Here is a 12,210-nt window from a genome sequence, read left to right as displayed (position 1 = left end):
CTGGTCATATATCAACCCGGTTTTAGCAGCTTGGACGGGGCTTTTAGAGCAGGGCCATTTGTCTCCGCCACAGCAGCTAAAATATGAGCCATTAGAGGAAGGTGCTGAACGGGTCACACGCTGCCCCAGCCATGCCCTTCCCTGGATGACCCTCCACAGCTCATGGCTACTGGATTCTTCTGGTGTCGGGGATGAGCTGGGACCACAAAACCAGGACAAAGCATTTCAGTCCAGAATAGGGTGGCGAACACTACAACTGGTGATAATGGCAGCCACTCGCCAATTAAGAGTATTTCAGCTATTAAGATGGAAAAAGGATGATGTAGAGGTGATATCACGTCATTTAGAGCAAGGGTGTCAAACACAAGGCCTGGGGGCCAAAACCATTCCCCAAAAGGGTCCAATGTGGCCGGCAGGATAAATTTGGTAAATATGAAAATAACAGAAGATTTTAACTGTAATGTTTTAATAAAAATAACTGTAATTTTGAATTTGGCCACAGTAGGTTTAAATTTTATATATGTAAATCTAAAACATTTCGAAGGCAGGGAGATAATTTGTTCAGTCTTTTATATCTTTCTTAACAGATCTGACTTCAGTTTGTATTATGACCTGAGTCAGTTCACTATTACTACACACATGTGGAAATGAACATGTATATACATTTAAAATAACTGAGATTTTGAAAGGTTACTCTAATCCTAATGTGAAATTTCAGTTCCTGATACCTGGGATTAAATTTTTTTTATCATAATTCGTTGCTCACTGGCTCTAAACACACAGAGAAACCACATGCAGAGAATTCAATTGCCACCAGTTAAAGGCTTGGGTCCAAGAGCCAGAAGGGGCTCGAGGGCCGACTAACCTAGACTCGCTACAGAGCAGTGACACGGTGGCGAGTTTGCATTGACAGTGGTCGACCGGAGCAGAACTCCCTAACGGGACCCACCGCCACTCGTCAGTCAGTCTTGCTGCAGTGCTGCGTCTCATGTAAACAAACTGGAAACAGGTTTATCAAAATGAAGAGACGTTTTCTGTCTGGCACTTACCGAGTCCGTCTGGTGACATCAACATTAAAAAAAAAACAAACAAAAAAAAAAACTTGTGGCCATGGGTTACTGATGCAATGAAAATAGACAATTAACTTTAGACCATGTGATAATTAAGCACATATTTATGGGCAGTTAATATATAATCTGATTGTATTTTAACACTGAGATGCAGTGGTCCCTCGCCATATCAAGTTCATCTTCTTCATCTTCATCTTCATCTTCTGCAGTCTCGCTGTTTCACAGATTTGTTTTTGTATGCAGCACTGCATATTTAAGTATATGTAAATCCTATTTCAACCATTCTATGTCCAAAGCTTACGGTAGGAATCAGCCCACCGTGTGTTGTGTCTTGATTGGTTGGTAAACATCAATGTGCCGTTAAGATTAAGATGATTAAGAAATTCATGTTGTTAAATATATGTGTGTGTTTAAAGTGTGTGAGAATGTTATAAATGTTCATTATAGTTTGGGAAAGGTCTATAAAAACCCAGAGGAGGGATAATTAGGCCTTAACTTGTATTTGAACTGAGAAAAATTAATAAGGTCATCATTTTGCAGATTTCATTCAGAGTGTAACCCCTCAATAAACGAGGGACCACTGTATATATAAATATAAATAATAACTGTAACTGAGCTTACTGGGTGTCATACTTAAAGTGTAACTACAACCCTGGGGGAACATATGTCCAACTCAAAAGCCCAAAAATTATTTACTGCAATGGTCTGTTACCATGACATCCGTGGCCACGACTTTGTAATCTGGTGTCATAGATCAAATCATGATTTATCACAACACAGCACTTCAGTAAGAGACACTTCATTTGGGTGCTGAAGGTGCACAGCTTGAGATAAAACATAGGCAGTAGTCATTCATGGCCCTTCGCGTTAGTGACAACAAAAGAAATTTGAAAAGAATTTTTTTTCATTAACAAAACTAATAAAAACCTTTGTATTAACAAACATATTTATTTACTTTTCCATGTAATTTTCAGTTTAATCTATTTATTTATTTGGTGCTTTTTAAAAACTCTCTCCTCTTTTATTAATTTTCCTGTATTTACTTTATAGACCCGAAGGTTTTTTTTTTTGTTGTGAAGACGTAGGGTCCTCTTATAACCGGGCTCTAACCATTGACACATGCTAACTGTTGTCTGGGGTTGTGACACAACCGTAACAGCAGAGGGCGCCGGCTTTGTTTAAGCCAGTGACCTCACTGTGGCTGTAACAGCAGAGAAGAAGTGACAGGACATGAAAAATGGGCTGTTTCCGAATGTCCACCCTACTCCCCAACCCCCCCTTCACTACATAGGGCTGCACTACATAGTGACTCATTCTCTTGGCGATTCGAACACGAAGCTGCCTATTTTTTCCTCGCCACAAACCACGTGATTACCGTCACCACGGCAACCACAACCCACGTCAAGATGTCATTCCAAACCCAATCCAAAGTTGTGTGTAAATATTTTTATTTTACGCCTTATGTTGTATTTTATTCTTTGTTTGTTTGCTTATTGGTAATTTCTCACAGCTCAATTTTTTCGCCTCCTTGCGCCATGTTGAGCTTCTGCCCGCAATGCATTGTGGTCTATATTGACCTGTCTAGGGACCATTGATGCTCACTACTTTTCAAGGTGCATTGTGGGTTATTTTGAGTGCCCTACTTTTTTCTCTCTGGACATTCGGACACTCCTATATACCCTCTATATAGGGCACTATGTAGGGAGTAGGGTGGACATTCGGACACAGCCGTGGAGAGGCGCGGTGATTGTCCAGAGCAGAGTGGACCAAAAGCCTGGTAAGTTAACAGACAAGTGAGGCAGAGTCATGATGGCAGTTGTAGGAAAATGGTGTTTCATGCAGGAGAGGCATCAAACAACTGACAGGCAGCCAAGAAATATGGAGTTACAGAGGGTAAAGTTCGAAGATGGAGCGTCCAAAAAGACAGTCTGAAAAATGCTAACATTGAGAGAAAAGCATATCGTGGTCCTCAAAGCGGCCACTTCCAAGAGAAACGGAAAAAAGGCATGCTCATTACCGGAGCTATCATTCACCTGAAAGCCATTACCAAGGAGTTAAACATACCCACCTCCAAGTTTAAAGCCAGCATTGGCTGGTGCAGAAGGATAATGCATCGAAGCCCTAAAGCTGAAAGTGAAATAAGATCCATTTAATAATGATGAGATACAGAATCCGATTGGTCGACTAGTCGTTTTATTAGTCGGTGACTAATCGACCATCAGAATAGTCATTCGTTGCAGCCCTAGTTGACAGTGCACAAAAAGGTGAGAAGTGTGTTATTGTGAAGTCAACTAGAAATGAAAATAGTTGGGTCACCGCCATGCAGACGGGACAAAGTTGCCCCCATATGTCATTTTAAAACGCAAAGTGCTGAAAGAGGCAAAGCCGGCTGGCATTGTTGTACGTGTTCAGGAAAAGAGCTGGATGGAGAGTGAACTTGTGGGAGACAGGACTTTTAGAAAAAAGAAAAATATGCTCTTTATTGATGCTTTCCGTGAATAGCTGACTGATGCTGTCAAAGAGAGGAAGATGAACAGCGACTTACCACGGGGGTGACGAGCCAGATACAGGTGTTGGATGTGGTGGTTAGCAAGCCTTTCAAGGATAATCTGCACAACAGTGTAGCTCCTTTCCGGTGATCACACACTCACACCGTCTGGAAAAATTCAAAAGCCAGCTCTATGCGGGCTTTGTGAATGGATCCTCCAGGCATGGGATGAAGTAACACCAGAGAGCATCATCAGTGGATTTAAACAGTGCAGCATATCAAATGCATTGGATGGGAGTGAGGACGATGCTCTGCAGGAAGAGAGGAGGACTGCAGCATGAGTGGGAGTGACGGCGAGGACAGCGAGGCAGAAAACGTGAGTAAACGACTTGTGATGAGACATTTACTGAGCAAAGTTTAGACAGTTTGCCTTCTAGCTGCAGCATTGCAAGACTTAAATGTTTCATTGCAACGATATTTCTGCTACGGTTCAATATTGTTTTACTGCACAGATCTTTTAATGCAATATTATGTTTGCTGTTTTTTTATATTCAAACTGCTTCACAAAATGATCTCACTTTTATGGTTCATGAATTACTAGTATTTAAATTCTAAATGGCTGAGTGAGTGGTTCATTTACATGTAGATATTACATATGCAATACAGATCAAAAATCACATTAGTCTGGAATTATTATTTCAATGATTTTCTCAGAATTTCAATAAAACATAGTTTATTTAAGCAAAGTAAATCTTGTTTATCAAAGTGTTTTTCTGATGATTAATCTTAGTCTTATAATCAGGGTTGTCCTGTATTCAGATCAATTTTCAATTTTCTTATCTCCAAAATTAATATTTCTGTATTTTATCTGACATCTCAATCATTCATTCACTTTTTTTTCCAGTCATATTTAGTCTGCATGATTTCCAATCTTACATTTTCTTCCTCTATTAATTTCTCCAAGCGTAATAATTCCTGTGTATCCTTTTTACTTTTCTTTGTCATTGGTCCAACAACATGGAGCAGGTCATAGGCTCTGAGTGCACGGTGGACTATGCAGCCCATCCAGCTCGCTGTTAAAATACAAACATACCACAAGTCTGACGTGGCAGTCTATGGACAGATGATGGACACAGCGATCAAAGACCAAAAGATATGACTGATATCCACCTCCTGAGCAGCATCTTGTTTACTTCATGTAACCTCTTTCAGAGAAGAAGAGTGTGGTGTGGAAGTCAGTAAAAACAAGAAACTCTGAACCAGGAGAGTCAAACTCCTTTTAGTTCAGATTTTCACATTTAATCTGATCTCCAGTAAAAAAAACAGCAAAATAACCTATAAAAAGTGACACTGTTCATGTCATGCACCAAGTTATTTTTGTCAGGTGATGGAGAGTAGAGATGCAGAATGACATGCAGGAGTAAACGCTGGAGGAGGGAGAGTAGGAGAAGCTGGAGGAGATGGAGGAGAAGAGGATGGAGGAGGGAGAGTAGGAGAAGCTGGAGGAGATGGAGGAGAAGAGGATGGAGGAGGGAGAGTAGGAGAAGCTGGAGGAGATGGAGGAGAAGAGGATGGAGGAGGGAGAGTAGGAGAAGCTGGAGGAGATGAAGTTGGAGGAGGGAGAGTAGGAGAAGCTGGAGGAGATGGAGAAGAAGAGACTGGAGGCTCAGAGATGAGGTTAAAAGAATAATCATGTGTTAGTCATGACATGAAGCATTATGACAAACGCTAGCGATGATAATCTGGATCAGAGCTTTCAAAGTTCAAACACCAGACATCATGAGAGGCATGCTGCCTGAAGTCAGAGGTCTTTTTGATCGGGTGGAGGTCCTTGTTGACCAGGTAGAGGTCTTGTTGACCAGGTAGAGGTCTTGTTGACCAGGTAGAGGTCCTTGTGATTGTTGTTGATTCTTCCAACATGTCCACTGAAGCTGAGGAGGTTAAAGACCTGGCTTTGCACCTGTATGAGGCAGAAACACCTTAATGTGGCCGTTTGTCACATACACGAAGAAAGAGTTGATGCCTGAACAAGAAGAAACTGTCAGGAATTTATTTCTGCCAATGATCTGTAAATGATGATATTCCATAAATATGTAAAACATGAGTTTGGAAACTTTGGTTGAGTTCATTATGTTGACCCTTCTGAAGTTTGCTGTTCACTTTTCATTTACAAAAAAAATCAATGGTTCTGTGTTACACTTATTTAAAATAAAATGTAATACTTCATTATGAATAATGGACATTTTATTCAGTTTCATTCCTCCTGTGGTGCCAGTTTGACCTGCCCACCACTGGGTGGTGCTCTGTAAATGATGATATTCCATAAATAAGTAAAACTGGTGGTACTGAGTTGGTGTGAAGATGACTAACAAGGTGAAACACAGAATTGAGTGAAATGTTTTGCTATATGCTTTACAACCAGTCAAACCAAGAAAGGTATTAAGCTTAAAAGCTGCAACATAAACTAGAAGAACGACTAGAAAACACGGTGAGCTGAAAGATTAGTTTTATTAAAATACGTCTGCCCCCCCCCCCCGAAATCAAAACTTCGTCCCTGATTTTTTCTATTCTTGCATAGATACCAGCGTAAAGATGGTAAGTAGTTACTTTTCATTCATCAGATACCAGACACGTCAAACGGAGAATCCTGGACCAGAGAACGACCTTCATCTCTACCTCCACCCTGCTGCATTTAGTCAATGCACATGTTACATCGACATGTCCTCTTGTCCTTATTCCTATCTCCATTATTATCTCCAGGGGGCTTGTAGGTGTCCTTAAAGTTCCAGTTAAGGAACATCAGATAACTAGAACAATTAACTCTGCCGATCGATCGTTGATGGCAACCATGATGCAGCCTCAGCCAGTCGGCCGGGCAGCATTGCTGCTGCTGGGGTGAAAACACACCAGACTGCCTGAATCTTAAAAACCTTCCAACACTTCAAATACAGACAGATTCCAGAAGAACATCAGTAATTCACAGGTTGTGGACTGAAACCATCATAGTCCCATCCTAACATGGCTTCAGAAAGAAAAATACTATGGTCGCACTTGATCTAAATGAAAAGATCAGTGATGCATTTGAACAAGGTAACTATGGCATCAGCATTTTTTCTAGATCTATCAATAGCTGGGTGTCTCCGAGGTCTGAGTCATGCCATCGTCCAAGGCTCTTAATGGCTTTCTCTGGGACTGTTGGAATTCGGCTCATCGCTGATGTAGAACCGCTTGCTTATTAATTGGCCTTTGACCACAGAGATGCTGTGTAACTTGCCTGCTTTAAACTCCATTCTTGCCCATGATGTTTTCCTAGAGTACATGAAGTAATCGTTTTGTTGCTGTGATGAAGGCCATGTCAACCATGCAGGCTCTAATTGGCGGAAGCTGCAGGCTGCTGTAGGTCCTCACACCTCCCCCTATTCACTTTGTATATTATTGACTTTGTTCATTTATTGTCTGCATTACATAAAATATTATTTACTGATGACACAAGTTTGTTTTTATACCAGAAAAATCCAAACAAACTTGAAGAAATCATAAATAGTGATTTTAGTTTCAGTGCAACAAACTTTTGTTTTCTGTTCTAATAAAAAAAACCTGATACCAAACAAATTTGTCTCATAAATAGAGATGAAATTACAAGAGTCTGCTTTACAAAGTTCCTGGGATCCTTATTGATGAATTCATTCATTTCAAATATAGAGGAAATACGTATACGCAGCTTTGTTCTTAATATCGTCTTCTGCTCTCTGTACGTCTCACCCTTTAGAAAACTTCATTTGAGCCTCATTATTTTATCTGGTGTAACACATAGTATGGTTCCTCATTGTTATCTCGTTAACCTCATTCCTACCTCATTCCAGTTTTCCTTCCTTTGCACTTTTGTGCAGATCTGGAATGAGCTGGATGAGAAATTAAAAATGTCTCATTCCATCTCCATCATCAATAAAAAAAGCAACTCCCAATACTGTTCAGCTAATTCTGGACTAATTATTAATTGCATCATGAACTCTGTCATCAGATGAGTTAATTTTCACATCATTGTTGTTTCTATTGTGTTCTAGTGTCCTGTTTCTCTTCAATAGTGTTGCAGAAATGTTCAGTTATGCCTTGACCATATTTATCAATCTAATGTATTCAGAATGCAGAGATTATTTGTTTTAATGATATAACCGGCCCATGTTATGTCTAAAACCATTATGTTTGTAGAAAACTGGGTCTCTATTATAAACTTTAAGTAGCTTCTGTCCACACTCCTGACACTGTCAAATTCACAGACGACTTAGTTATCGTATCGATGACCTGATTACTGAAATCCACTGACTGGTGTAGGTCACCCTACTTAAATATTACAACAGAAATGCTTGTTGACTTTCGAAGGTGTCCTCCACTGAGACCCAAGCAGAGGAGATTGTTAATAACTACACTAATAACACTTGGATGAAAAACTGTCCTGTGATCTTCATGTTGATGCTGTCTGCAACAAGGCTCATCAGCAAATGAATTTTTACCGAAAGGTTCACAGTTTTGATGTTGATGTACTTTTATGCAACTGTTTACTCTTTTTTATTTACTCTTGTTTATCCCTCTTAACTTTCTCTTTTATTTTTTAATACAGCTCCCTTTCCCTCAAAAATAAAAACAGATTGCAGGGGGATTGTAAGAACGTGTAGTAAAATTGCAGGGATTAACCTGAAGGACCTCTCAGCCTTTTATCACATCAGAGTCATAAGCAAGGTCCATTCAGTCCTTACGGATCAGAGCCCCCCCCCCCCCAGCTCCTGTGTTCCTGCTGCTTTCATCAGGGCACAGGTACATCTTACCGAAATGCAGAACTAATAGACACAAATATTCATTCGTCCCTGCAGCCATTGCTCTGCTGAACAAATTTCTTTATTCTCTGTTATTTATCATTATCCTTTTGCTATTTATTGTTGTTTCTGTCTCATTGTTGCACCGATTGATTGTTTTACGGCTTGCTGCATAGCAAATTACCACACAGGGATAGTAAAGACTCCTTTAACTGTGAACCTTTATCTACTGCCCATGTAAACATATCAGCTGGAATCTGATCAGACTGATTTTAATCAGATAGTTAAAATATTTGTCCTTCTAAATGTAGCTAAAGACGTCTTCTATAAAGATTATGTCTGTACGAAAATACAGCATTCATATGAGTACTGTTTAATGAAAGAAACAAAAATAATAACCTCGTGAGAATACAAGTATTTTATACGCAATATTCAAACATTTTATTCAACATGGATGAAACCCATAAGATTACAGTTTGATTCATTCTCTTTTCCTTTTAATGACGATCTGACCACAGATCAGTTTCCCAGTTTGCCTCCTGGTTTTTACAGACGTGTGGCTGCCATCAGATTCAAAGTTAGCTAATATTTTCCATGAAATAGTAAAATGTCTCAGTTTCAACATCTGATATTTGTTTATCTTTTATTGTGAATAAAATATGGGTTGATGAGATTTAGAAATAATTAAATTCCATTATTTACATTTTACACATGCAGATTTTTGGAACTGGGGTTTTAACTGAGCTCAGGCATCCCCGTTTTTGTTTACGTATTTGTTAGTGTTTACATAAACTCATGTATTACAGAACTGGTCTGATTTTAATGCACTCTTGCTTGGACCCGGGGATCACAGCCACCCATTTCTGATGGATTTCACTGGATTTTATGAAAAAAAAAATCTTTTTGTTCATTTGTTTTCAGGATCAATAAAAAACTACTACATTTTATGTAAGTCTGTGTATTGCTGGAGGCAAATGAAAGAAAATATATGGGTGCAGGTTGAGATGAATTTCATTAAAACAGTCAAACACAGCATTGGAACTGACTCGCTCTCACATTCAACCTGTCAGCAGGCCTGGACCTGGTCACGGGCGTAGACAGACAGTAGCCTGGGACTTAAGTGGCCTGACTGGTCTGCTTGAAACTCTTCATGACCCTTTTAAGTAGCTGTAATAGTGAACTTGGTACTACTTACTGTCAAAACGTCCTTCTATTGCTGCAGTGCTGTTATTTCTCCTATTAGCCAAAATATAAAACTACTGGTTATTCAAACCTTGGATATAAAGGAGGTCCCATATGGGATTTCCTGGTGTCATAGATAAAATATTAGCTAGTGTGCTGTGTTAAACTGACAGGTGGATATTTTGATAATATGGCTCCTTGGTCTGTACACAGGTCCACATCTGTCCTTGTCCAACTCAGAAACAGCTCCAAGCAAGTCACGTGATCAGATGGCAGCTTAGGCCAATCCACTCAACCCAGCATTGCCAGCATTTCTGGTGATTTTCACCACTGTGACAACTATTTTTATGCCATTTGTTTCTACTACCATTTGTAAAAACATCATGACTGATTCAAGCAAGACATCTGAACCAGGTCTTGCTGTAAAGACGAGAGGGATGTCTGGTCATAGAAAAAGGTTGTACTTGAGAAACAACATGGCTACCTGGAGGTACAATTTGGTAAACTCCAGCAGATGGGGGAATATGTGGAAGAAAAGTTATGAGCCATACAACTAGACTTAGTATCAGTAACCGAAAGCCTTAGCACCATCATTGTGGAGCTGAACAAAATACGGTCTGTATGGCTAGTTAACCAGGAGGGCCCGATGCAGCTAAAGCTAGCGGACATGGAGGACCGTAACATTGTGCCACTGGTCTACCAGAAAGTCTCGAAGGCTCCACTGCTGTGCAGTTTCTCAAAGAATTGCTCCCGAAGTGGTTCTACACTCTGGGTGATATGGAGGGCGAGCTCATGCAAGCTCACCTTGTGTTCAGTGACGAGAGAAAAGATGCCCCTGCGCACTAATCTTTATTGAGCTTAGGTACAGAACTCAGCAGCTTATTCTTCATGCTGTAAAGAAATCTTCACTCATAATAGATGGTAGATCGGTTTGATTTTCACCAAACTACAGCAACAATACTGTCAGGCGTCAGCAGGCTTTCTCTCAAGCCTTTCATACGGCCCGAGCTGAAGGAGTTCACCCTGCTTTACCCGCCACACTGAAGATTAAAGCAGCCAGCAAAACTGAAGTTTTTCATTCAACAGACAAAGCTAAAAAATTTATTAGCTCCCTCCCGGCGACGCGACCCCCACCTGTGTGGAGCAACTGCATCCCGGAGCCGTGACAACCAGACGAATATGTCGGCTAGCAACGGATCTTTGGTTATGATGCATCGCCCAAACGCTGGTTTGCTAGTTAACCTGCATTGCTGGTGTTTTTCCTCACTTTTATCATTGCAGTTGGAAGGTACAGTATGTGATTTTTTCCAGCCTGAGCCGTGCTAGCACTTAGTTTATTATCCTTCTGGTCCTCTCTGAATAGATTCCCGCTCTAATTTTGTAATTGACTGTGACTCAGATCATGTTTGAATGCTCAATTATTCATTTTCTAATGTTACATAAATCACATCCGGTGAAGCTGCTGCTGACTACTTCTTTTTACTGTGGTAGCAAATATTGGTGTTGGTGTAATACATGTACTACAGTAGACTGGCATCTAAATGATTTGCTGACAAGATGATTCAGTCATGTTGTTTATCTCAACATAAACCATCATTAATACAGGAGTCCTGTTTTCACTGTTGTATTGAACCTTTTGATGAGGGTACAGAAGAGAAAAACATTGGACGAGTGCTTTTTGTAGTTTTATGTGAATGTTGGTCCATAATAAATAGCTTTGGTGATTACTTAGTCCGTGTGTGTGTGTGTGTGTGTGTGTGTGTGTGTGTGTGTGTGTATACATACACTTGTGTGAGCATATGCATGTAGAATATGAGTTGTGGGGGCCTGAGTAAGTGTACGACTCCCAACTTGATCTTGTGTTGCCTGTCAGTGTTCCTATTTTCAAACACCTGAATGTGAAAAGAACAGCTGCACCATCTGGAGGAATCATGTACGGTTTTTGTTTAGGTGATTATCGGACTTTTAAATAATAACACTGAGACGTATAAGAGTGTCTGATGAAGAGGAGAAACACATCCAGCACAAAGATGTGGACAGCACAATGCAATCAGCTTTGGACATTGCTGTTACCATGGAAACCGCCCACAATGGCAGTCTACACATCAAACCACCAAAACACACTTTCTCTCTCTCTCTCTGTCACACACACACACAGACACACCCTCAAAACAGTGTGTTAAAGAGGCCGCACTGCCAGTAAATTAAAGGGCCAATGACATGTTTCCTGCAGTAAAATAATGTGTCATCACCTCAAACTAAAGAAACACGTTTGTTTTATTTTATTTTATTTTATTTGCAAGGGTTTCTATTTGTCTGGTCGTTTCAAACTCTTTCTTACCATCCTGGAAACTCTTCAGTCATAGTTCCTGGTTTTCCGGGCATGATCCAGTTTGTCCGGAAGTGCATTCCAGTTAAAGCCCATTTATGCGCGATGCAGAACTGCATGTACAGGTTGGTCTGCCTTCTGCATCGGTTACGCGTGTAATTTGGTCGGTTTTCAGGGAGCTTAGCTATCCATCACTTGATGCAAAAGACGGAGCAAATCCAGCAGAAATTGTGTGGCAGTGCTGAGCAGAATAGCTGACATGCGACCAGGGAAACAACAACAAAAAAAAAACCAGAGAGAAGAAGTAGATCAGACGATGGCAACGCCAAA

The 12,210-nt window shown here is 40.3% G+C and overlaps 1 protein-coding gene across 5 annotated transcripts in view; it reads right to left on the bottom strand.

Moving 5' to 3' along the window:
* Positions 1–12,210, bottom strand: part of immp2l (inner mitochondrial membrane peptidase subunit 2) — a 55,743-nt gene that overhangs the window by 24,922 nt on the left and 18,611 nt on the right. The gene's annotated exons all lie outside the window — the stretch shown is intronic.

Source organism: Melanotaenia boesemani, chromosome 10 (genome assembly GCF_017639745.1).
Source record: "Melanotaenia boesemani isolate fMelBoe1 chromosome 10, fMelBoe1.pri, whole genome shotgun sequence".
NCBI lineage: Eukaryota > Metazoa > Chordata > Actinopteri > Atheriniformes > Melanotaeniidae > Melanotaenia > Melanotaenia boesemani.
Note: the sequence above shows the minus strand (reverse complement) of the source record. Positions and strands in the feature narration are given on the sequence as shown.